Genomic DNA, 24,362 nt, shown 5'->3' on the forward strand with positions numbered 1-24,362 from the left:
GCTCCATTAGTTACGAGATCAACTTGAATGACAGAATCTTGGAACTGCAAGTAGACATTGTTTTTAGACCAGTCATGCACCATTTTTGCTTCCCACATGAAAGGACGTCCTAAGATCATCTCAGATGACATAGTGTGCTTGGAGAAATCCATAACAATGAAGGTATTCCTTATTTTGTGTCCAAAGACCTTGATCTTGATATCTTCTAACATCCCAATAGGTTTAACAATAGTCCCATTGGCCATCATTACCACTATGTTTGTAGTCCCAAGGTGAGTTCTTCCCATAGATTCCCAGTACTTCTTAGTCACAATGCTAGCCCCAACGCCACCATCAAGGATTCCCTTCACAGTTGTAGCCCGACTTTCAGTTCTCCATTGAGGAAAGCACGTAGAGCTAAGTATAGCTCGGGGTCTCCATATAGTTTGGACATCATGGTGGTTCTAACTTCTGAAGCCGTGAAATCCATCAATTTGGCAATATTTAACGGCACCTTTTGTGCTTGAGTCCCTTGGCGTGAGGAAGATTGGTTCTCCATTTCTTTGATAGGGTCAGGTAATCCCTCTGTAAACATTCTCGCCAACAAGAAGGGAGTACACCCACTTTCCCATGACTTAAAGTCACTTTCTTCTTGGATGACACTTGGTATAGCTAGTGATCTATAGACTTTGTGAGACTGCTTTTGTGTAGGGAACATGGTGTCCATAATCTGGATCTGCCTAGGTGTTGGCTTTAGATACCTTTAGGTTTCTTCACCAAACTCATTAATTGCTTGACTCGCCCGATCTCCTCTGTAGGGTTTGGGTAAGTTCCTTATCTTCTTCTTGGATCTTGGCCATTGTGGCTCATGACAATCTTTCTTATTTGTTTCTTTCCTAGCGGTCATTTTAATCTCCATGGTTTCACCTGAATCAAAATCCTCTTCAACATCGTTCATATATACGGGGTCGTCACTAGTCCCTATGTTGGTATTTGAACTGGCGTCTGACTTTGCTGCTTTTTACGATCTATTCCTTCGTGTTTTCTTCTTCTTCTGAGATTGGGCAATTGATACTGTGCCTCTTTCTTCAAGAATATAATTTTGGTTTTGGAGCATCGACCGTGTGAGTACATTTCCTGGTACCACAGGCATACTTTGTGTTGGCTCCTCAACAACCTCAATTAAATTCAATGGCGTCATCTTTGGTGCATTTGGATTATAGGACATTGGCCAATCAAATGATCTATGCCACATCGATTACACATGAGTATCGGCATTGTAGATGTGCTCGCTTGATTGGTTTGCATTAGTGTGGCATTCTTTTGTAATCTAATAGGACATCGGCTACACAATCTGCACCTCCACACTCATAGCATTGAAGAGGAGGTCTCTTGGCAGGGTAATTGATATGTTGGCCTCTTGCTGTAAGAGAAGCTACTCAATAGACATCAATCCCATAGGCAATATTAGGTATATTCCTCATAGCCTTCCAAACCAACAATAGATGTCTCACAACCCACTTGATTCACATTAGTGATTCTTGAATGTGGTGGTTGCGGTCCTAGCATGGTAAGGGTGTTGTTTGAACAACATTTTGGGCCCTAGTGACCATGTGTTGTGATGTTTGTTCAAGAGGTGGGGCCGGCATCAATGCAAGCACTCAAGGTGTGTCTGTCCATGCTAAGGTTGGTCTATTGGCCATCGCGCTATCTGCCACAGGCATTGCAATTCCCATTAAATTTTACTCTAAAAGTAGGGCATTCACTGGTACTGTGCAGACCATAGCAAATGAGCACCATTGTTGCTCCCTTCTTGGATACATATGATTGTTTTGCAGAGTACGATTGTGTCTAAGTCTCTCTTGAATGGCCTTGGTGAGATCTTCTAAAGTCATCTCATATATCTTTGGCTCTTTAGCAATAGGCTTTATGGTCATTGGCTCATGCCCCGATGCTTGCAAGCTAGAAGATGTAAGCTCAACAGACACTCTTTCTCCTTGAATCATTAAATTGTCATCCAATTGGATCGCATTGGTGGTGACTTCTTCCCAAGTGGTGATACCTCTAATCACTAGGCCATTGTAGATATCCTCATGTTGTAGTCACCTGATGAATCTATCAACAAGCAATTATTGAAGCACTCATTTGAATTACAATGAGAATAAAAATGCTTCAAGCGACGAATATTTTATGACTTCAAACTGACAATTGTGGAATCACATATGGTTTGAAGTGCTGGTGTGTATGGAATTACGACTTTGTGGAAAAGGTAAGATAAGGAGGTGAAACCCTGTATTTGGAACCAAGGACAACTTTCCAGGTTTGAAGTATCTGTTAAATTAAGTTGTGTGAGTCCATATATGAATTTAAGATCTGGTAGAGTTTTGGCAAACTTGGGAACCTTCGGGGAGAATAGAAGTAGAGCGTCCACGGAAGAGAGTGTAAACTGAGGGAGACCATTAAAAACTATTGCAAAAGAAGTGCCTGACACTTATTCTCACTTAAGCCTTGAGATGTTTTTTTTCTCAACTCAATCAGGAGGTGGGACCTCTCTCAAGTTCAAACATATCATGACCATTTTCAAAACCAACAAGTATGAAACCCATATCTACTTGGACCTAAATGAGGAGTTTGCAGCAAGAATAGATGACCATACCATCAAATCTGAAGAAGAGGTGAGGGCGAACAAGCATGATAGATACTCTAATTCCAAACAAGGATGTGAAAGAAGGACCGCCGGTACTAGAACTGGAAGGATATGATTTGATACATACCAAATTTTAAAATGTATACCCACAGACAACCCTAGGTTGGGAGTCTGTTGCTGAGAATCCAACAATATTACGGATATGATCTGAACTACCCATGCAAAACTAGGACAAGTAACACCCTTGAAGATAGTGTATATCTTCAAGATTAAAGAAAAGGGTTTAGCGAAACTACTGGTTCACCTTTTTAGGGATTCCTATAACAATGATTTTGTTATAATGAATCCAAATGAGGTGGAACAGACCAAATACCAAGGAAACTTGATCCAAGAAGTTATTACAGGAACAACACCCGAATCAAATAGAACGTAGGGCCAAATGAGAATACCTATGATAGTATGGCCACTCAAAGAGGGAGCACAGCCGGGCAAATGAGAATACCTATGATAGTATGGCCAAATGAGAATACCTATGATAGTATGGCCACTCAAAGAGGGAGCACAGCCGGGCAGTGTAATGGAATTGGCCTATTAACTTGAGAGTAGTGGAAATTAGAGAGATTACCTTTGAGAAATTACTTTGTGAGCATAGTGGGTGAACATAATTGATGGTAGCAGCATAAACATAGCATTTAGCTAACTTGGCATGAACAATACTTTTGCAAGATAGAGAATGTTGAGAACATGACAACAATTGGGGATTGGATTTATGTGGAGCCGGTCCCCCCTCCAATAGGCATTTGTATTATAGTTTCTCCCATCAAGAGAGACTTGTTACAATACAATATTTGTGTTCCTTGTGACCTAGGTGATGAAATGAAGATGGAAAGCTTCATGCATCACGAGCATAACATAAAATTTGTGGAAAGCAGTAACTATCCCAAGCCTCAGTCCCAAGGCCTCAAACACCTTCGAAGGTGGAGAGAGCTAGGAGGGAATGAGGGTAGGGAAGAGGAAGAAGAAACATTTCATAGAATAAAGAATTAGTTCCTCACTTATCATCACTCTTCTTGCTAGCATAGATAATAGCATAGTAATGAAGATGGAGAAGATGGCAAGCTTAAGCATTGACGCATAGCTCTTGGTTGGATTTTCATTCCATAGCCAAGAGTGTTGTTGTAGGCTCTCAACCTCTCTACTTGCTTGGAGAAGGAGAGGGAGATCTTGCACTTTGCACAATAAACAATGAGCTTTAGTGTGTGTGTGTGTGTGTGTGTGGGAGAGTATACCCCTCAAGCAGGCCCCCTACTTGCTTTGGTCGACCCCCCCGCCCCTTGTAGCTCATGCTTGAAGCTCATTGGAACCCTCCATGCCTAGCCAATCACAAGCAAGAGTCATACCTAGCAACAAGGATAGCCTTGGGACAAGTGTCCCCCTTTCCCCTTTGAGAGAGAGGGCTTGATAAATGCTAAAACAATTAATTAAATCCATAAATTATCATTGGACCCCTTGGAAGGCCAACCAATGGGCTTTACGGACACCATGAGGGTAGCCTAGCTAGGGGCTTGACATGTGTCCTTCTTGCTTCTTGGGCAAGGGGTGCCCTTTGGGAGAGAGAGAGAGAGTGGTCAAGCAACCACCCCCCTTCTTGCATGGCTCGCCCCGTCCTTGTAGGGATTTGCTTCGACTTTTGTCCCACCTCAAGCTCCTCAACCTTGGACCTAGTTCTCACCACAAGCTTGGCCCTTAAGCCCCTCAAGCTTGGGCTGGGTTCTCACCTCAAGTATGGCCCTAGCATCTCAAACATGACAAGCACCTCAAGCATCTAAATCCTTAAGCACTTCAAGCATCTCAAGCATCTCAGTCAGCAGGCATGACAAGCACCTCAAGTTTGAACCAGGTTCCCACCTCAAGCACATCCCTAGCTTACCTAAGGTCAAAGGCCTTTTAACACTAACTATTGGAGGTCTTCAATGAAGCTAGCTCTAAGGTCTTTATGCTTCATTGGTTAGCCTTGCTCTTTGACAGACCATCTCTCATTTGGGCCCCTTTACCATTGGCCATGTGTTGAGATAGATCTATAAGCACATGTCTATATCCTAACCCTTGTTCCCATTTTTTCTTCCACATTAAATGATCATGTTAATATGAAAAAATCAATTGGGGTGGTTAGATATTAGATTTTATGATAGGCAATCACCTCAATGATGGAACCAAAGGTAGAAATGCAGAAGCCATCTACAACATGGAAAGAATGGGTGACACTAGGGCAAGGAGAGGTCCACATGAGTCACATCTAGCAAACAACTAGTTTGAAGGTTTAATGGGAGAAACATCGGCTAGAAGGGAAAGAGAGGGTGTTGAACATAACCGTAGAGTCAGACCAACAGATTTACAAAATTGGGTAAAAAAATACAGCAGATTAGGGAATCCATATGACCACTTAGCCAACTTCATACAAGTTTTGAGAGTTGAGCGCATAACCAACTTCGATACACAGATTGAGGGGTTTGGAATGACCTTGGAGGAAAAATATTTAACTTGGTTCCAAAATATACCTCCTAGATTTATAACCAATTTACCAACTTTGGCAATTGATTTGTTGCTGTTTGTTCTAATGGGAATAAAGCATAGTACATCGGCACAAATCTATAATCGCAAACAGAAACAAGGAGAGACTGTCAGAGATAGTGTGAGTCGGATGAGACAATACATAGACAAATATTCAAAGTTGGAGATTCCAAACGAGGAAAGGCTTGTCTCACTGTTTTTAGAGGGACTATTAAACAAAGATTTGCATGCTATTTTGTATAGCAAGAAACACATGATATGGGAAGCGTGCAGTCTGTATGCGATCAACTTGAGTGATAGTTACGAGATCTTCAATGAGGAGAGTAGTGCTAAAGATACACAGAGCGAACAAACTACATGCACCTTGCAAGCACAAGTAGGATGAGCTATTGCATCTCCTTCCACAGCTATAGAGGACATGCTTAAATGCATAAATGACATGATGACCAACATGCAAAGGATGTCGATGAGAGGCCTGGGACAGAGACCAAATTAGGAACAACCTATGGGACAACAAAGGCAATTGAAATGGTGTGCGATTGAAGGAAAATGGACAAATCATGAGACAAACAAGTGCTACTACAAGCCCAAATATGATGGAAATATCCAGTATGTGCCAATGAAGCCACAAGGACAACCCACGTATAGATACCTACCAAATGTGGCACCAATGCAAAGATTGCCTATGAATTTGGAGAGATCACAACCATTATTAGGTCAACAACCACCACTCCCATGGAATAATGCTACACCCGTCAAGTATATGTTTCTTGAGGGATAGGTGGATGAACATGCTCTAGTACTTGCTACTCCATACCCAAAGATGAGTTCCATAACAATGGGGGTAGAAGAAGAGTGGTATAATCAACCAACACCAGCCCCTATGGAGCCTATGTATCAAGCACCTACAGATACGAGACCTGTTTAATTTATTGCAAACCAGGAAGAAAGACCACCAATGATCAAGCCAATGACCAAAACAAAAACCAAAAATTTTCCAGAACTGTGGAGCAGATGACCATTAGAAAAATGACTGTCCTAAACCATATAAGTATGCAAGACCTATAGAGGCATATTGTGGAGTGTGTGGATGCAAGGGTGGACACTTTCTTAAAGACTACCCTGGGAATCCAACAAACAAAGAGAAAACCGCCATAAATGTAGTTCAAGTTGTGCAAGGTAGTTCATCAGGAAAACCGACAATTCCTGTTCAAGTGATTACTAGATCACAAGCCAAAGGGAACAAACAAAAAATGTGAGTGGATCTGAAGCAATTCCTCCAAAAAATCTAGAAAAGAAGGACACAAATGATACAAACTCAAGAGACAAAAACTACGAAGGAAAGTCGAAGGAAAGATATAGAAGGAGGTAGAGGACAAGATGCAGACTCTTTTGACAAACTTTAAGGAACCTTAACCAAAATCAGTTGGATCAGTACTGGTCGATAAAATTTACGAACCAATCAATGCAACCTTGGAAGATTTCCAAGCTAAAGTAAAAGCCAGTCAAACATTGGAAAACAAATGGAAAAACTATCTAGTGCCTCATATGGAAGCAGCTAGATTAAAAGCTTACAAAAACCTGGTGCAAATCACGCAAACCATTAGAAACCTCAATTAGAAATTATAGGAAATTCCATCATATCTTGAGACCAAAATCATTAGAGAAAAAACTCAAGAAAAGGGTAAGTTGGAAACCTTGGAGAATGATGATGCACAATCACCTAAATTGATAGTTCTCGTGAAGAAGGATGGGACGGAGTGCCAATAGTCAAATAAGACTACAAACCACTTGTGGTAACGAGTTAGGGAAGCAAAAGATGGTAGCTTGACTCTGAAATTAGCACCGGTTGAAGAAGTTCGGCTAGATAGACCACCCACGGAACTATATAAACAATCCTTGAATGGAGATTGGGGATCAAAGCAGTCGAGCTCTACAAAAGCTGGAATGCTGTGGACATTGCCTTCTTACTTGGGCAAGAATGAACAGAAATTGATGGTCTGCAAAACACTAAAACTAAATAGGCCAAAACAAACTTTGGATGTGGCTAATTTGCAATCCATTATGTCGACTCAAATTCAGTACGACCACACCTATGGGGAGATTTTCAAACCACCATGGAAAAGATGGGATTAAAGGGGGTATCTCTAATGAACCTGAAAAAATTGCAAAACAAAGAGGCGCGTACTAAACTTGTCAATTTGGTGCCCATGAACAAGGTAGGGGAACAAGAGAAACACTACCCTTCTAGTACAATACGATGATGTAACAACCATGGCTACTTTAGATAGTGGAGCAGGCATTTCCATAACAACCAAAGCTGTCTAGGAAGTCTGGGAAAAGACAGCAATTAGGCAAACAAGGATGAACCTACAATTGGAAGATAGACACATAGAGAAATTGATGGGATTACTAGAGAATATGCTAGTCATTTCCTGTGGAATTGACTACCAATACACTTTTGCCATTGTAGATTTCAGAAAGAAATTCAACTATGAAATCATCTTGGGACAACCATTTATGAGACAGATACAATTAATCCAAGATTGGGGCAATGATTGTCTCTACCTAAAACAAGTAGGGGTGATTACTCGAGTAAACTCGAAAGACCATTCTTAAAACGATGTTCTGAGGACACCTATCAAAAATTGGACTTTGAAAACTCAATGGGGACTAAAATCCATCATGGATACATAAAGACACTCCAATTTGGATGTGTGGGCTTTTGAATCTGATAATTTACAGGATAATTCACAAAGGGAAGATTGCGCTTTAGATAGAGAAGTGAATGATGCAAGTTATACACCTGAACCATTCTTGGAACATTTTTTTAGACCTTTTGAGTGGACCCAGATATTTTGGCCACAATGGATGTGTGCATTAATGAATCTACACCTACGCACTTTTGTGATGAAGAGTGCTGTGATATAGTCCCAATCCAGATGGTGTTTATCAAAATGATCGAGGAGCAACAGGTCTTCTCGGCTCCCTACTATGATGCCACGGACGAGTTGGAAGAAGAAATGATGAGTAGTGGCAAATAGGCATATAGTTTTTTAGATGGCTTCTTTGGCTACAACCAGTTGACTATAGATCCCAAAGATCAACATAAAACGGCTTATCGAGTCATGCCTTTTGGTTTGACCAATGCACCAACAAAATTCCAAAGGCTAATGAGCCATGCTTTTAAGGAATATGTGCGGAATTTCTTGGAAGTATACATGGATGATCTTTGTGTGCACTCCACAAAATGAGAAAGTCGTTTTGAACATTGATGATGCGTTTTTGAGAAATGTCGTCTATATAGGATTCGCTTAAATCCTTAAAAATGCGTTTTTATGGTTAGACAAGGCAAAATTATTGGACATATTGTGTCTAAAAATGGTATAGCCATGGACATGGAAAAGGTGGCAGTGATTGCCAAAATGGTTAGGCCAACATCAGTCAAAAAAGTTTAGGCATTTATGGGACATTGTGGTTATTATTGTAGATTTATCTACATGTATGCAATAATCTCTAAACCCATTTATAGCCTTATCACTCATTTTGAATGGACCAACAAAAGTGAGTAATTATTCCAAAAGATTAAGCAAGGTTTGATCTCAACACCAATACTAAAAGCTCCAGACTAGAATAAACTATTCCATGTACATATTGATGCTTCGAGTTTTGCTATTGGCTGCATCTTAGCTCAACCAGGGGAGGAAAACATGGATTTTCCTATCTCCTATACTACTCGACAATTAAACCTAGCAAAAATGAACTACATAACCACTGAAAGAGAAGATCTTGGTATGGTGTATTCAGTCAAGAAATTTCAACACTACTTGTTAGCTAGCAAGTCAACAATTAAACCTAGCCAAAAACAACTACACAACCACTGAAAGAGAAGGTCTTGGTATGGTGTATTCAATCAAGAAATTTTGACACTACTTGCTAGTCGACAATTAAACCTAGCAAAAAATAACTACACAACCACTAAAAGAGAAGGTCTTGGTATGGTGTATTTAGTCAAGGAATTCCCACACTACTTGCTAGTCAACAATTAAACCTAGCAAAAAAGAACTACACAACCACTAAAAGACAAGGTCTTGGTATGGTGTATTCAGCCAAGATGTTCCGACACTACTTGTGTAAGGTCTCTGACCCCGATCAAAAGAGCACCATTGTACCATAAAATGAACATAATGGAATAAGTTACTATTTTTAGCAGTTTTCCAAATTCTGTCAGTGCCATGATGTTTAGAATGTTTTAAAGCTTCGAAATGTGAACTAAAATAATTTTTGTAAAAAAATTCCAAAAATAGTAAGTTTTTGGTCGCCCGACCCGTCCAGTTTTGATCGTCTCGAAAAACTGCACCCGTACCCCGAATCTGGAAAAAATGCATTTTCGGACCCGGGGGCTGCTAAATATGGCAGGTACTCGGTCCAGTACGTCTTAGTTCGAGCTCCGTATAGCAATTTACGGCGTCAAAATCCGACTCGTATGACCCGTTTTAGCCCAAAACCAATTTTTCATAAAATTGTCCGGGAGGTACCGGGGGCCCGAGGCTGTGTGGGAACAGGTCCCAGGCCACTCCAGATCAGCTTTAGCAGCTAGGGGGCGCCCTCTTGCCTTGTGGGAGTCTTGGGAGAGTTTCTAAGCCAGTAACTAAGTCTCAGAGCCAGTTAACCAAGCCAACCTGACACTTGGTGGGTAGGGGAACTAGACTTGCCAATGCAGAGACTGAGTGCTCCTGCAGTTGCATTTAGCAAGGCTGGTCGATTTTCAGCCTGTAGGAACCTATTTAAAGGCCTGCACACACACACACACACACACACACACACACACACACACACACACACACACACACATATGCACACACCTACACATACTCTGGGAAGGTGCTACCGGTTCACACACCTTTTGAAGGAGAAGCAAGGAGGAAGGTGCTGCCGAATTCTCATCTCAAGAAGCTCGATTAGATCAGAAAATCGAGAAGATTATCAGCCCTTAATCACGGTAACCACGGTTTAATTAATGCTTTCTGCAAATCCTTTTCATTACCATCTAAATTCCTCGTCTATTATGCTTATTCCTAGTCGTAATTCTTTATAATTACTCTCTAATTTCTCCTTAACCATATTCTATTATGTAATCATCATCCCATAGCTGAATTATCAGCCATTCATCACTCTTAATTAATGATTAGTGCACAATTATTATAATTTTCTCTCTCTAGTTAGCATAGAAATTAATCGGTAAGCTGATAATTGTGTAGATTGATGAGAATCACTCTTTCTATCAAGCATTAATATTGTAGCTGATTTAGATTCATCTCTGTTATGCATTAAGATATAATTAAGGTAAGATTAATCTGTCATTAAGTCTCTAAGAGGTGGTTTTTCTCACACCTATGCATGCGGTGATTCTGCACCCTCTAATTGCTAGGAAAGAGATTAATCATGCTTAATTCATCTCTCTGGTAATTCCATTAGTTAAATCCTATTATTCTTAATCATGTAAGCCGAGTAATTATCTTTAGAGCCGGTTCCCATAGGATTATGTGTCATCCTTAATGATTACTATATGGAAAATTCTAAACCTCGCATATAGGAGGGATTAATCTATGTTGCTAATCTCCCTATTGAATTGTTATGACACTTGCGAGCCTTAGTTCTTTCTCCGAGTTAATTATTTAAGGTAGTGAGTTTAAAATGGCCCCGGTTAAGAGGACTCGCTTTGGTGGAGCCCACGACCACGAGGCAGGAACAAGCAAGGTGAACGGAAAGGGAAAAGCTCCCATGGAGGAACAAATACCGGCCATCTCACGGGCCATCGACGAAGAAATAGAAGAGGTAGGTCATAACTTCATTCAAGTTTTTTAATTTAACGTTGCACACGTTTAGTTAGGAATGAATATATCCCCAAACATGTTGGAGAAATCCGACGGAAACCTCGGCATTGAATTCATTGTACATTAAGTTCTAAAGTAGGAAGGAAATGATTGATGGGTATGCTGGTTGCAATAGGAAAGAATGTCTGCTAGGGAAAATTTAGCTCGATATGTTCATTTTATTTCCAATGTTGAATCAGTCCTGACCCCCCTACTGATCACAGGGGGCAGAGTTCCTCGTTAAGGGCTCTTGAATCCACGACTTGCTTTTTATACGGTGGATACCCACGACTTGCTTTCTATGCGGTGGGAACCCACGTCTTGCTTTCTATGCGGTGGGAGTGTCCATGACGTGCTTTCTATGCGGTGGACATACCTAGTTGTATGGGCAGCTAGGCGACAACGGGAGGAGTGAACTCTCGCTGGAGGGGGGATGTTGTACCTCCAGAACATTGAAATTTTAATGAATAAGTTTGAGTAGAATTTTTACTAGAATACTGTCTTGGTGTTGTTTGCAATACTGGTTGAAGGGTTGTCTTAACGAACAATGTGCTTCGGAATTAAAACAAGGAATGTTTATGTTGAACAACCTTTGTGGTAGTAATTAGGTCACACAAGGAAGTGTGAGTGTGGGGGTGGAAAGTGGGGGCTTGGCTTAGGTTGCCAATGCCTACGAGATGGGTGGTCTCGATTGGTCGGGAACTCTCTGTCCCCATAGTGCTTACTTCGATATTAGTAATACTCATTGCCCCTAGAGCGGTGAAATCTCGAGAGTACGTGCCTCTGAAACATGGGGAAAAAGACACTCGGGGTTTCTCTCCTCTTGGAAGGTGAGTCTTAGGATCGCTAGATAGTTTAAGTACGCTTCCCCTGCGAGGTGCAGCTAGATCTCCTTGCTAGTAGGCTCGAACTCGACTCACTTTGTGATGAGAGATCTTCCGCAATAGATCTAGTGGCCACCAGGTTCACCATCCAATCTGCTGGTTGATACGGCGGGGTGGGGACCTCACAACTTGTTAGCTAAAAAGTTTGTCTTTTTTGTCGACCATCAAGCCTTACTCTATTTAGTTAACAAATCATGCAATACAAGGAGGATAGCGAGATGGTTCATCATCTTACTTGAGTTTGACTTCATAGTTGTAGTAAAAAAAGGCACCGCACACCAAAGAGCAGATCATCTGTCAAGACTCACCACTGTAGAAGCACCCAAAGGAGTAGACGATGATTTACCATATGCGTATCTGTTCTTAGTGGAAATTATTTCAAGGTGCTCAAAAGATCTTTTATCCTCAATGACCATAGCACAAGTAGATTCCCAAATATAAATCCCTATTACACCACGATTGATTGAATAATCTGCCGTATATTAATGGTTGGCTGGAAGGTTGTATCGCAAAAACAAGGATGGAATTGTGTATTTGTGCATTAAAATTGAGGAGCAAGAGGCCTACTTGAGTCAAGATCATACCACAGTAGTAGGTCTGCATTTTTCACGAGACCAAATCTTATGACGGTTAACTTGGTTGGGGGTTTACTGGCCTACCATGAAGGGAGACGTTCATCATTACATGAATGATTGCTCTCAATGTAAAGAAAGAGCCACGATACCCCGTGCCATGGTATTCCAGATTTTAGTGACACCACAGTGGAGTAGATACCTGGTGGAATATTTGACTAAGCGAATATTCACAAAAAACATGAGTAAATAGAGATGACAAGCAATAGAGGCTGAAGCCGCCAACTATATGAGGATTGGCAATCAGCTCTCTTGAGATGAGGGAAAGACCAACAACTTAGATTGTGTGCCAATGAAGAGGAGTATCTTCCTATCTTAGAGCAAGCACACACAAGTCTAGCAGGGGGTCACTTCTCTTGGGGTGGCCATGCGATGCATGTTAATGAGCAGAAATGCCGACAAGGATTGATAGTATGTCACTGTGGCCTATGAGGGGAGCACACACATTTGCTAGTGGGGTATAGATTTTGTGGGTCCAATATAACCATTGGCATACAAAACTCAAGCGCAATATATTATTATGGCCATAGATTACTTGCCCAAATTGGTTGAGGCATGAGCCACAATGAAGAATGATGCTCACACTACTACTGCATTCCTATATGAATGCATATTTACTAGGTACGGACTTCCTATTGAGCTTGTAAGTGATCACAGATTGCATTTCCTCAATGAGGTGATATAACACTTGCTAGATGAGTTCATGGTAATCCATAAAAAATCTGCGTCTTATCATCCTCAAGCAAATGGTCAAGCAGAACATACAAACAAAATGATGAGCTCTGTGCTAACTAAGGTTGTTAGTTTAGGTAGAACAGACTGAGAAATGCATCTTCATTCTACCTTGTGGGCTTATCAAGTTTCATACAAAACTGGTTTGAATACGGCTCCTTTCAATTTGGCCTATGACCTGGATACAATATTGCCAATGGAGTTCTTATTATCCACTCTCAAAGTTGCACAAGGGTTGGAATGGAACAAGCATGAGTTGTTGAAACAACTCAAAGACTTGGAACGCCAAGATGAATAGCAATTAGCAACCATTGCCCACATCTACGCACAAAAACAAAAACAAAAACAGTTCTTTGACTCACATTTGTTGACTAAAGTATTCAAACCAGGGGATTTGGATCTTGTGTACTCCTTGAAACAATATATACCCAAGTTCAAGAAAAAAGGACATGGTTTTTTTGTCATAAAAAATGTTTCACCAAGTGGTGCAGTCAAACTAGCCACCTTAGATGGAAAAATCATAGAAAATTGGATTAGTGGATGTCGACTCCTCAAATACAACCTTCCCTTGACTAATGATCTTTTACACAGAATACATGCAATAAATGAGAGAAATCTTAAATGATAGCAGGTGATTGAGGAGGCCCAGGAGGAAGTGCACATTTGAGTTTTGAAGCGAAAAGCCGCGAGACAATCAATTCCTCAATCTATACCACTCAATACTCTCCAAATTTAACCCCTAGCAAAGGATGAGGTTGAGACTGATGATGTGTGGATGGATGGTCTTGAAGATATGTGCACCACGGTGAATTTGAATGAGGATTACAAAGTTAAGGCTTTAGCAAATACAAGAGCTCAAGTCAATGTAGTCAGTTATTCAACTTATTGCAAAGCAACTACTCAACCATTTGAGTATTGTGGGTTACGACCGTCACTCCAACTCTAGGGAGGATCAATTTGAATGTTATGGTTCATGGATTCTCTTGCTCGCATACTTTCATATGCATAACAGATGAGCACATGAATGAAGACTTAATCTTGGGAGTTAAAGTGACTCTTGCAACATCAATGTGCATAATGCATCAAACTTGACAATTTCTAGATTACCTTGGGTCATGAGTCTCCAATACTAGTAAAAGTCTGGTAAGAATCTGGCAAAGCATCCAGAACAGTCTACACAAAGGAACTGTTAGCAAAAATGACTTCGCCTACATAAATAATTTGCTCATTGATATCCTTGACACCTATAATGGAATTTGCCTATTCAATTTGAGAGTAGCGGAATTTAATGAGAGTACTTTCAAGAAATGATTTTGTGAGCATAGCGGGTAGACATAATTGAAGATAGCAACATAATTATAGCAATTAGTTAACTTGGCATGGACAATACTTTTGCAAGAGAGAGAATTTAGAGAACATGACAACAGTTGAGGACCGGATTTATGTGGAGCTGGTCCCCCCTCCAATAGGCATTTGTATTATGATTTCTCCCATAAAGAGATACTTGTTACAATACATTCTTTGTGTTCCTTGTGACCTAGGTGAAGCAATGAAGATGGAAAGCTTCATGCATCACCATCATAGCATAACCTAAACGTTAAGAAAGCTTTAACTATACCAAGCCTCAGTCCCAAGACCTCAAACACCTTCGAAGGTGGAGAGAGCTAGCAGGGAATGAGGGTAGGGAAGAGGAAGAAGAAACATTTCATACGAGAAAGAGCTAGTTCCTCACTTATCATAACTCTTGTGCTAGCATACATAATAGCATAGTAATGAAGGATAAATAGATGGCAAGCTCAAGCATTGAAGCATGGCTCTTGGATGGATTTGCACTCCATAGCCAAGAGTGTTGGTGTAGGCTCTCAACCTCTACTTGCTTGGAGAAGGAGAGGGAGCTCTTGCCCTTTGCATAGTACACAATGAGAGTGTTTGTGAGTGTGTGTGGGTGAGTATACCCCCTAAGCACCCCCCTAGCTTGCTTGGGTTGACCCCCCCTTGTAGCTCATGCTTGAAGCTCATTGGACCCCTCCAGGCCTAGCCAATCACAAGCATGAGCCATTACAAGCAACATGGGTAGCCTTGGGACAAGTGTCCCCCTTTCCCCTTTGAGAGAGAGGACTTGATAAATGCAAAATCAATTAATTAAATATCCTAAATTATCATTGGACCCCTTGGGTGGCCAACCAATAGGCTTCAGGCACACCATGAGGGCAACATGGGAAGGAACTTGACAAGTGTCATTGTTGCCTCTTCAAGCTGGGGCTTCCCTCGTGTGTGTGTGTGTGTGTGTGTGTGTGTGTGTGTGTGTGTGTGTGTGTGTGTGTGTGTGTGTGTGTGTGTGTGTGTGTGTGTGTGTGTGTGTGTGTTCGTGTTCTCTCTCATCCCCCCCCCCCCCTTCTAGGCTCGCCCCCCTCCTTGTAGGGATATTTTTGACTTTGGATGAGCAAGCCCCTTAGTCATCAAGCATGACTAAGCACTTGAAGTAGGGGGTGTTCCCACAAGCATCTCAGGCAAGCTTCTCAAGGCACCTCAAGCACCTTAATCATGCACCAAGTCAAGCACCTCAAGCATGGAGCCAGTCAAGCACCTCAAGCATCTTAATCAAGCACCTCAAGCATGACAAGCACCTCAAGCAGGACAAACACCTCAAGCACGACAAGCACCTCGAGCTTGGGCCGGGTTCCCACCTCAAGCTCAACCCTAGCTTACCTAAGGTCAAAGGACTTTTACACACATTATTGGAGTCTTCAATGAATCTAACCCTAATGTCTTATGCTCCATTGGTTAGCCTTGCTCTTGATAGACCATCTCCCATTTGGGTCCCTTTACTATTGGCCCCGTGTTGAGATAGATCTATAAGCACATATCTATATCTTAACACTTGTTCCCATTTATTCTCCCACATTAAGTGATCAATTTAATATGAGAAAATCATTTGGGTTGGTTAGATATTAGATTTTATGACATTACCTCTCTCTCTTGAAATCATAGTCGTCCTCGACTATGAGGTAGAAGAGATAAATCCTTAGTCATTAGTCAATCGTACTTAGCAGGTAGAGGATCCTTTTTTTACCCTACGACATCTTTCCAAGATGGATGACTAATCCATTTGGTGCTTGGGAGACATAGCTGCCGCAAGCATGTTTGCTCTTTAGTCCATTTCATTCTCCCAAAGTAGAGTGACAAATTCTACTTGGTGTTTGAGAGACGTCGTCATCACAAACATGATTCTAAGCATGCATACTAGTTAAATTTGTGCACAATTAAAAAGAGGATTAGTCTTATAAGACAAAAACATGAGTCATTTTAAAGAGAGTTGTACATTTGCTTACTCTAATGTAGCATTGTAAGCATTGACAAGGTTCATACTATCCTTAAGTTGTACTCCTTGCATCCATTTCGCATCTTCAAAAGGATACTTTTTGAACTTAATAAGATACCGTCGGATTATCTTACCATGTCGTAGTACCTTGTCTTCATGCCGAAGGACAGCTTCAGGTTGTAGCACCTCTTCTTGGTCTTCAACTTCGGGAGGGTCTTCAATAATTGGTTCAGTTGGTGGCTCTCCTTTATAGGGCTTAAGTAGGCTTACATGAAAGGCATTGTGTATAAGCCAATGGTTGGGCAACTTGAGTTGATAAGACGTCTCATTGATGGGCTTCAAGATTTGGAAAGGACCATAGTATCTTTTTGCTAGTTTAGCAAAATACTTTTGATGGCCCGTAGGATTTTTGCCCGTCGTTTGCCTTAATCGAGCCTTAGGAAACTTGAGTAAGACCCAATCATTTTCTTTGAACATTAAGGCTCTTCTGTGCTTATTAGCAGCAGCTTTTTTCCTTTGCTGAGAGATGGCTATAGCCTCCCTAACCTTTTGAAAATATTCTTGTAGGTCACGGCTATACTCATCGGCGGCGAAGATCTTCCCATGTACTTTGAGTAGCAAGGGACTTTTAGGTCTTCCCTCTATGATCTCGAAAGGTGCTTTCCCCGTAGAAGTATGTACAGTATTATTGTAGGCATACTCTACTAGAGGTAAATACTTTTCCCATTGTGAGCGTTGATCTACTTCGTAACATAAGTCTTGAGTAGATCGAGTATCGTAAGATTGGCTATCTCACTTTGGCCATCCGTTTGTGGGTGATAGGCCGAAGAGAAATTCAATCTTGTTCCTAGATTTTCAAAGAGACCTTTCCAGAAATTACTGGTCATTCTAGGATCTCTATCTGACACGATGGATGTGGGTAATCCATGGTGCTTGAAAATCTGAGATATGAAGAGAGTTGCCATTTGATGTGCCTTAATAGTCTTTTTGACAGGAATAAAATGTGCTTGCTTGCTAAACCTGTCGACTATTGTCCATATTCCTGTATTCCCATGGATAGACTTGGGTAATACAAAGATGAAATCCATGGATATACTCTCCCATGGTGAATTCGGAATAGGCAATGGCTGGAGTAATCCAGGTTGCTTTCCTCTATCATACTTGGTCTTTTGGCATACTACACATTTTGAAACATACTCTTGTATGTCCACTTTCATGGTAGGCCGATAGAAATATGTCTCTACTCCTCAGAGAGTAGGTTGAATACCTCTATGCCCTGCATATGGAGGAGCATGGGATTCATACATAACCTTCTCACGAAGGGAATGGGTAACACATAGCCTATTGCCGTGGAGAAGATAACCATCCTGCAAGGTGAATGGTTCCTCTTTCTTCCCCAAAGCAAGGGCTGACATTATGTCTCTAAAGTCAGGGTCAGTAGCATACTCATCTATCATAGAGGATAGATCATTGTGAGTAGCTACAGACACCGCATTAACTTTTGGTCGTCGTGAAAGTGCATCGGCAACTTGATTGTGCTTACCAGCTATGTGAGCAATATGGAAATTAAATTGCGAAAGAAAATTTGCCCACCTCATTTGTTTGTGGGAAAGTTTGGTTTGCGTCATGAAATACTTGAGACTTTGGTGGTCGGTTCGTAGGATAAATGGAGTCCCCAATAGGTAGTGCTTCCATGTATCTAGGGCATGTAGAACAGCTAAAAGCTCTTTCTCATAAATGACCAAGACTCGTTCATCACTATTGAGCCTTCGGCTCTCATATGCTATGGCATGCCCTTCTTGAAGCAAAACCGCTCCAAGGCAATCACCACAAGGATCACATTGGACCTCAAATGGTTTTGAGAGATCCGGAAGCACGAGGACTGGTTGGGAAGTAAGCTTCTCTTTGAGTTTTTCAAAAGTATTTTTCTCCTTAGCAGTCCATACAAACTTAACGTTCTTCTTTGTTAAGTCGTGTAGTGGTCCCGCTACTTGAGAGAATTTTGCTATGAAGCGTCTATAGTATGCACACATACCAATAAAGCTTCTTAGCTCATGTAGATTCCTTGGGTTAGGCCATGATTTTATTACCTCTAACTTTGATGGATCCATACGAATACCATCGTGAGAGATAATATGACCTAGATATTGAATCTCTTGAAGGAAGAATTCACTTTTCTTTTGGTTGAGAAAAAGTTTGTTTTCCCTCAAGGCTTGAAAAATCACTTGGATATGTTGCTTATGTTCCTCCAAAGATTTGGAGTAGATGATGATATCATCAAAGAACACTCCAGTGAATTTACGATATGGTCTAAAAATTTTCTCCATGAGATGATTGAAAGTAGCTAGTGCATTAGTCAAGCCAAAAGGCATGACTAGATATTCATAAAGACCAAATGTTGTGCGAAACGCGGTCTTTAGGATATCTTCATCCACTATCCTTATTTGATGATAGCCACTCTTAAGGTCAATCCTACTGAAGTAGGTAGAGCCTTGTAGCTTATCAAACAGATCTTCTACCTGAGGCACGAGAAATCTGTTTTTGATAGTGATATGGTTTAGTGCTCGATAGTCCACACACATACGGTATGTACCATCTTTCTTTTGCACTAAAAGGACTGTAGAACAAAAGGGAGAGAAACTAGGCCTCACCATCCCTTTGTCTACCAATTCCTGTACTTGCCTCATAATCTCCTCTTGTTGAGCTTGTGAGACTCGATAAGGAGGTTTGTTAGGCGGTGAGCTTCCTGGAAGGAGCTCAATACGATGGTCATCATCCCCTCGTTTTGGAGGTAGGTCCATAGGGATATCATCGATGAACACATCTTGGAATCCTTTTAGAAAAGTAGACAAGTCTAACTCTTCTTGATTCCTATCATTTTCATTTGATGAAACATTATTAGCTTTTAGAGACTCTTTGACATAAATCATGTACGCAGAAACTGAGCTCTTCATTGATTTATCAAAAGAAAGAGGATTTACAAGTGGAATAGTGCGACCACGCTCACTAGCATCTATATACATGTTCTTTCCCCTGTAGGTGAAGTAAATTCTCCTTTCAGGGAACTTCATGTTGGCAGCCATGCGATCAAACCATGGTGCCCCTAGGATAACATCCTGATGTTGGGGAGGAGAGATGAAGAAGTCTTCTTTGTCGACATAGCTTTGGACATGAAACCTCAACTTCCCAATCAAGGGAGTAACAGAGGCTTGTTGTCCCTTGAAAGCTGCATCAGCTATTACTATATCTCCCATCTCAAAAGCTTGAATGCCCAACTTGGTGGCCAACTCTATTGATATGAAGTTGAGAGTAGAGCCAGGGTCAAACAAGATGAAGGCATCATGCTCTCTTACCTTTCCCCAAGCATAGGAGAGTGATGATCCTTTGCAATGAGCACCCTCTTTTGGAGCTTCGATGGTGGAAGCCCTAGGAGTCTCATTGCGAGTATTCTTCTTGGGGCAAGAATGATAGCCATGTCCTTGCTCCCCACACTTGAAACATTTATGGTCCTTGAGAAAAGCTTCAAGCTCTTCAGGAGAGAGTTTGTTTTTACCTTTGTAAACTCCCTTCTCCTTGGACCGATTGTTGTTGTTGTTATTGTTGTTGTTGGAAGTGCCTTGGGAATTATTTTGTGCATTGGATTTCCCCTTTGCATCATTTTTATCTTTGTTTTCCATGGGCTTGACATTACGTCTAGCCCCTTGATGGAAATTGATGCGTGAAGCAACCATGGTGTGATGGATTACTTCAGTAATAGTACCAGGCCGTTGAGAGTTGATGTATTCGGCCATCTCTTCAAGTAATCCCGCACAGAATTGCCATCTCTTCAAGTAATCCCGCACAGAATTGCTATCTTTGCTCGGCAAAGTCTATCTTTTGAAAGACAGTAGCTTTGAGATGTAAATCCCAAAACTTGTCTACATACTTGTTGATAGACTCATGAGAGAGAAGCTTCAAGCCGCACCATTCGGTAAGAACTTTATCTTTAGTATCGCTTGGAAGAAATTGCTTCATGATGGAAACTCGTAGAGTTTTCCATGTCTTTGGGGCTTCTCCATTGCCACGAAGGCTAGCCCACCATTGACGAGCTGATTTTTGGAAGTGCATATCTACATGGCGTAGCTTGGAGGACTCTGTGAAGCCCTCGTCCCCAAAGGCCGCATCAAATTGCTGGATGAAGGCCAACACTTTGTCGGTAGCTAAAATTTTACTAAAAAAACTGCAGTATTACCTATAGTGGGAACGGAGACCAAAATGATCCCGAATAAAAAATTTGAGCAAAAATCAGAGAAAGTGAGCAGGCTTATGTTGGAGCTACTAGCAACTAAGCTTGGGAAGATGCAGCCTGCTTTGATACCAATTGTTGGAATAATGAGGGTTGCAAGAAAACACGCACAGCTTGGAGAAGACAAAGGAAGCTCAAGGCACACAACAGAGAGTGTATTACTTAGTGTGCAATTGGAAGATAAGATATCCCCACAGTGATGTCAGAGTCAAACCCAAACGCAACTCCTTAAAGCTAGGGAAACTCCGTAAGCTTGCATTCAGATATTGTGGACCTTTTGGAATCCTTAGAAAGATAGGAGAACAAGTCTACGAGTTAGCCTTACCGCCTCACATGCGCATTCATAATGTTTTTCATGTCAGCCTCCTTAAGAAATATGCTGTTGTTTGTTGAGCCTCTACATGTTTGAATCATGATGATGACACCATTCTCGTCAATCAAGAAGAATTTCAAATGGAACCAGAACAAGTTTTGGAAACTAAAGAGAAGCAACTGCGGCACATGACAATTCGAGAAGTACTAATCAAGGGGAAGGTCTATCCAGTTGAAGATGCTTCCTGGGAAGATCGGGACCAGCTAATTACCCGATTTCTAAGTTTTGGAGGATGAGCCGATGTAATTCATCTTTTGGAATCAAATCAATATCTCCCTTTTTGTCCAAACCCTTGATCATATTTTTATTGATTCTTCGGAACAACTTATAATTATTCTTCAAGATGTCGATGGCACTTTTGATGTAGATTTTATGCGGATGCAATCAATCATCGTATTTATAGTATTGGGTGTATCTACAATGCACAGGGAAAAAAACCTCCTAGTAGTGAGGGAAAAAGGCCCCAGCAGTCTTAAGTGCGTTCACACACATAACTACCAAATGTATATGGTAACATTAGAGGCTAGATAGGGCAAGATTAGAGCCTAAGAGACAATAAAATGTAAACTTTATCTTAGGCACGTTAAAGATAATCTGCTAAGTTGGAAGCAATTTTTGCACACATTCTCACATGAGCATAACCCCCTTACCCATCACAAAGCCTACCTCACACTGGTACAATTTTTTCATGCATTGATTACCCTAAGTTGCACTTTACCACACCAAATAGACTAAAAGTGGCCAAAACTAACTTTTAGCCTGTCAAATGAGCCCAAACTTTATCAGGCACAAAGACTCAACCCTCAAAAGCCAATCAAGTTGACACAAGCTCAAAGTGACCCAAATTCAGAAAACTTTATCTTAGGTGAGCCCAAGATAGAAATGTCACCATGAGGACCTGATTGGTCATTTGTGAACACATAAATGTTCATAGGGTTCAAATAAATTACTTTGCCAAGTTTCATAAAGTTTGGCCCAGCATCCATCATTCACCAAAAGCTCTGAAAGCGGTAAATCGGACACAAAATTGTCCATAGCTCTCACCACAAATGTCCAAAAGCCATCAAACTTCTTGCATGTCACCTGCAACTCATACTTCCTATGCATTCGACCTGGCACCAATTTTCATGCATTTACACACATCTGCATCTTACGCATGCCTAAGATAAAGTTTGCTAGAATTGTACTTTTTAGTGCTCTTCTTTGCTGTATTAGATTTTCTACTGTTGGGAATTGATGGGACTGATCTTACCACCTAATTTGATGATATTATAATAGATTCAATCTCATCTACTTCAAGAGCACCCAAGAAGAAGACCATGAAAGAAAAGTTGGCTGAAATTCATTCATATCAGCTAGTGGAAGAATCACTTTAATAGGCAAATGTCACTTGGCTTGCCAAGGAGTAGTTAGAGAGTCAACATGTTATTGTCTACCATGGTGCCTTCAAAAGTGCACAAAGATCCAGAGTAGAAGGCCAAATTTTGCCAAAAGAAGCTCAGGACCTTGCCAACAAAGATGCAGTCATGCCACTTTGGGAGAAGGTTGGCCTCAAGGACTAGATAGAGTTGGAGCCATGTGGTGTTGATTACAAGAGGGCCTATGAGATCTTCAACAACATCACAAAAGAAGGGAGGACAATCCATTTTAGATTTGAATGACTCCCTGATAGAAGAAAACTTCATAGAGGATCAAGTTATAGATGCCCTAAGGATGCAAAAAGGAGGAAAACCAATGAGAGACCGCCAACTACCCACAATTGGCATTTTCACCAATATATCTACTTTGTTCTCTGATCTAAAGCAAAAAAGAGATAGAGCAGGCACTTCGGTTCTATCACCAAGATTTTTATTTTACTGCAAAGCAACCTCCCAGATACATGGTTCCAAATCATGTCGTGTCTTCCACATTCACTCAAGCAGCAAAGAAAGAGGGAGCCAGTGAAGTGAACCATGCTCAGTATGTTTATACAACCCTAACCCATGTTAAAAATCCAGAGAACATAACCTTTTTAGGAGCTCTAGAAGTACTGAGATGGATAGCATATCATGTTGTCGGCCAAGCAGAGCATCTACCACTTGCCTTGGAGCACAATTTATGGCTACTAAGCAAGAAAGATGATGAAGAAGACGTACAGACCAAAGCTCCACCAGTGGCCACAAGACTAAGGACAAGATTAGTCAATGTCCCAAGCCAAGAAACTGCTTTCAAAGAAAAGGACACGGTAGATGATGAAGAAATCAAGACCTACAGCACCAATAGAAGAACCGGCCCAAAAGGTGGCAAGGGTTGAAAGGGAAGTTGTCGCTTTTGAGCTTGAAAGAGGGCTCAAAGGAGAGTTCAAAGAGAAGTGTAAACCCTCACCCAGAAAATTCAAAGTTTGATCCAAGAACCCCATGTATAATATATTGATGATCCTATGGCGGGTTTAGAACATCTCTATTGACAATAATAATGCCAAAGAGAGTAGGCAAAAGCTCAAGACACGGAGCGAATACCGCTAAAGAGGACTCACCTCCACCAAAACAAGTAAACACAGAAGAAGCTCCACACTTTTCCCCTCCAAGAGAGCATCCATCACCAGAGGAAAGTGCTCTAAATGCTGGAAATGTCAAAGTACAGATAGAGCCTACCAAAGATCTTGAAAAAGACCAAGATGGTAAGTAGGATGAAGCCTCCTACTGAGGCTCGAAAACACACAAATGGATCAACCGAAAGCTAGCCACTCTACAAACTTGGAAAGTCTAGACGACATTGGCAATTACACACAGTTTGTGCATGGTGTGGTGGGTAAAATGAAAGACAAAATCTATGCTCGCCACCAACAACTCCACAATTTGTAGCAGAGACTTCAGTACTCGAATGACAGAATCTACATGGCAAACACTTGTAATGAAGCATACAAAGAAGCCATGGAATTCAAAGAGAAGGAACTAGCCAAACTAATTGCAAGGTCCACAACGGACTTGATAGCTCTCCAAAAAAAGAATAAATAGCAAGAGCAAGAAGCCAAAGAGGCCCCACCGCCTTACAAGAGTTAGTTTCCACAATAGAAAGGTTG

Source organism: Adiantum capillus-veneris, chromosome 18, assembly GCF_014529385.1.
Source record: "Adiantum capillus-veneris isolate H3 chromosome 18, ASM1452938v2, whole genome shotgun sequence".
Taxonomy (NCBI): domain Eukaryota; kingdom Viridiplantae; phylum Streptophyta; class Polypodiopsida; order Polypodiales; family Pteridaceae; genus Adiantum; species Adiantum capillus-veneris.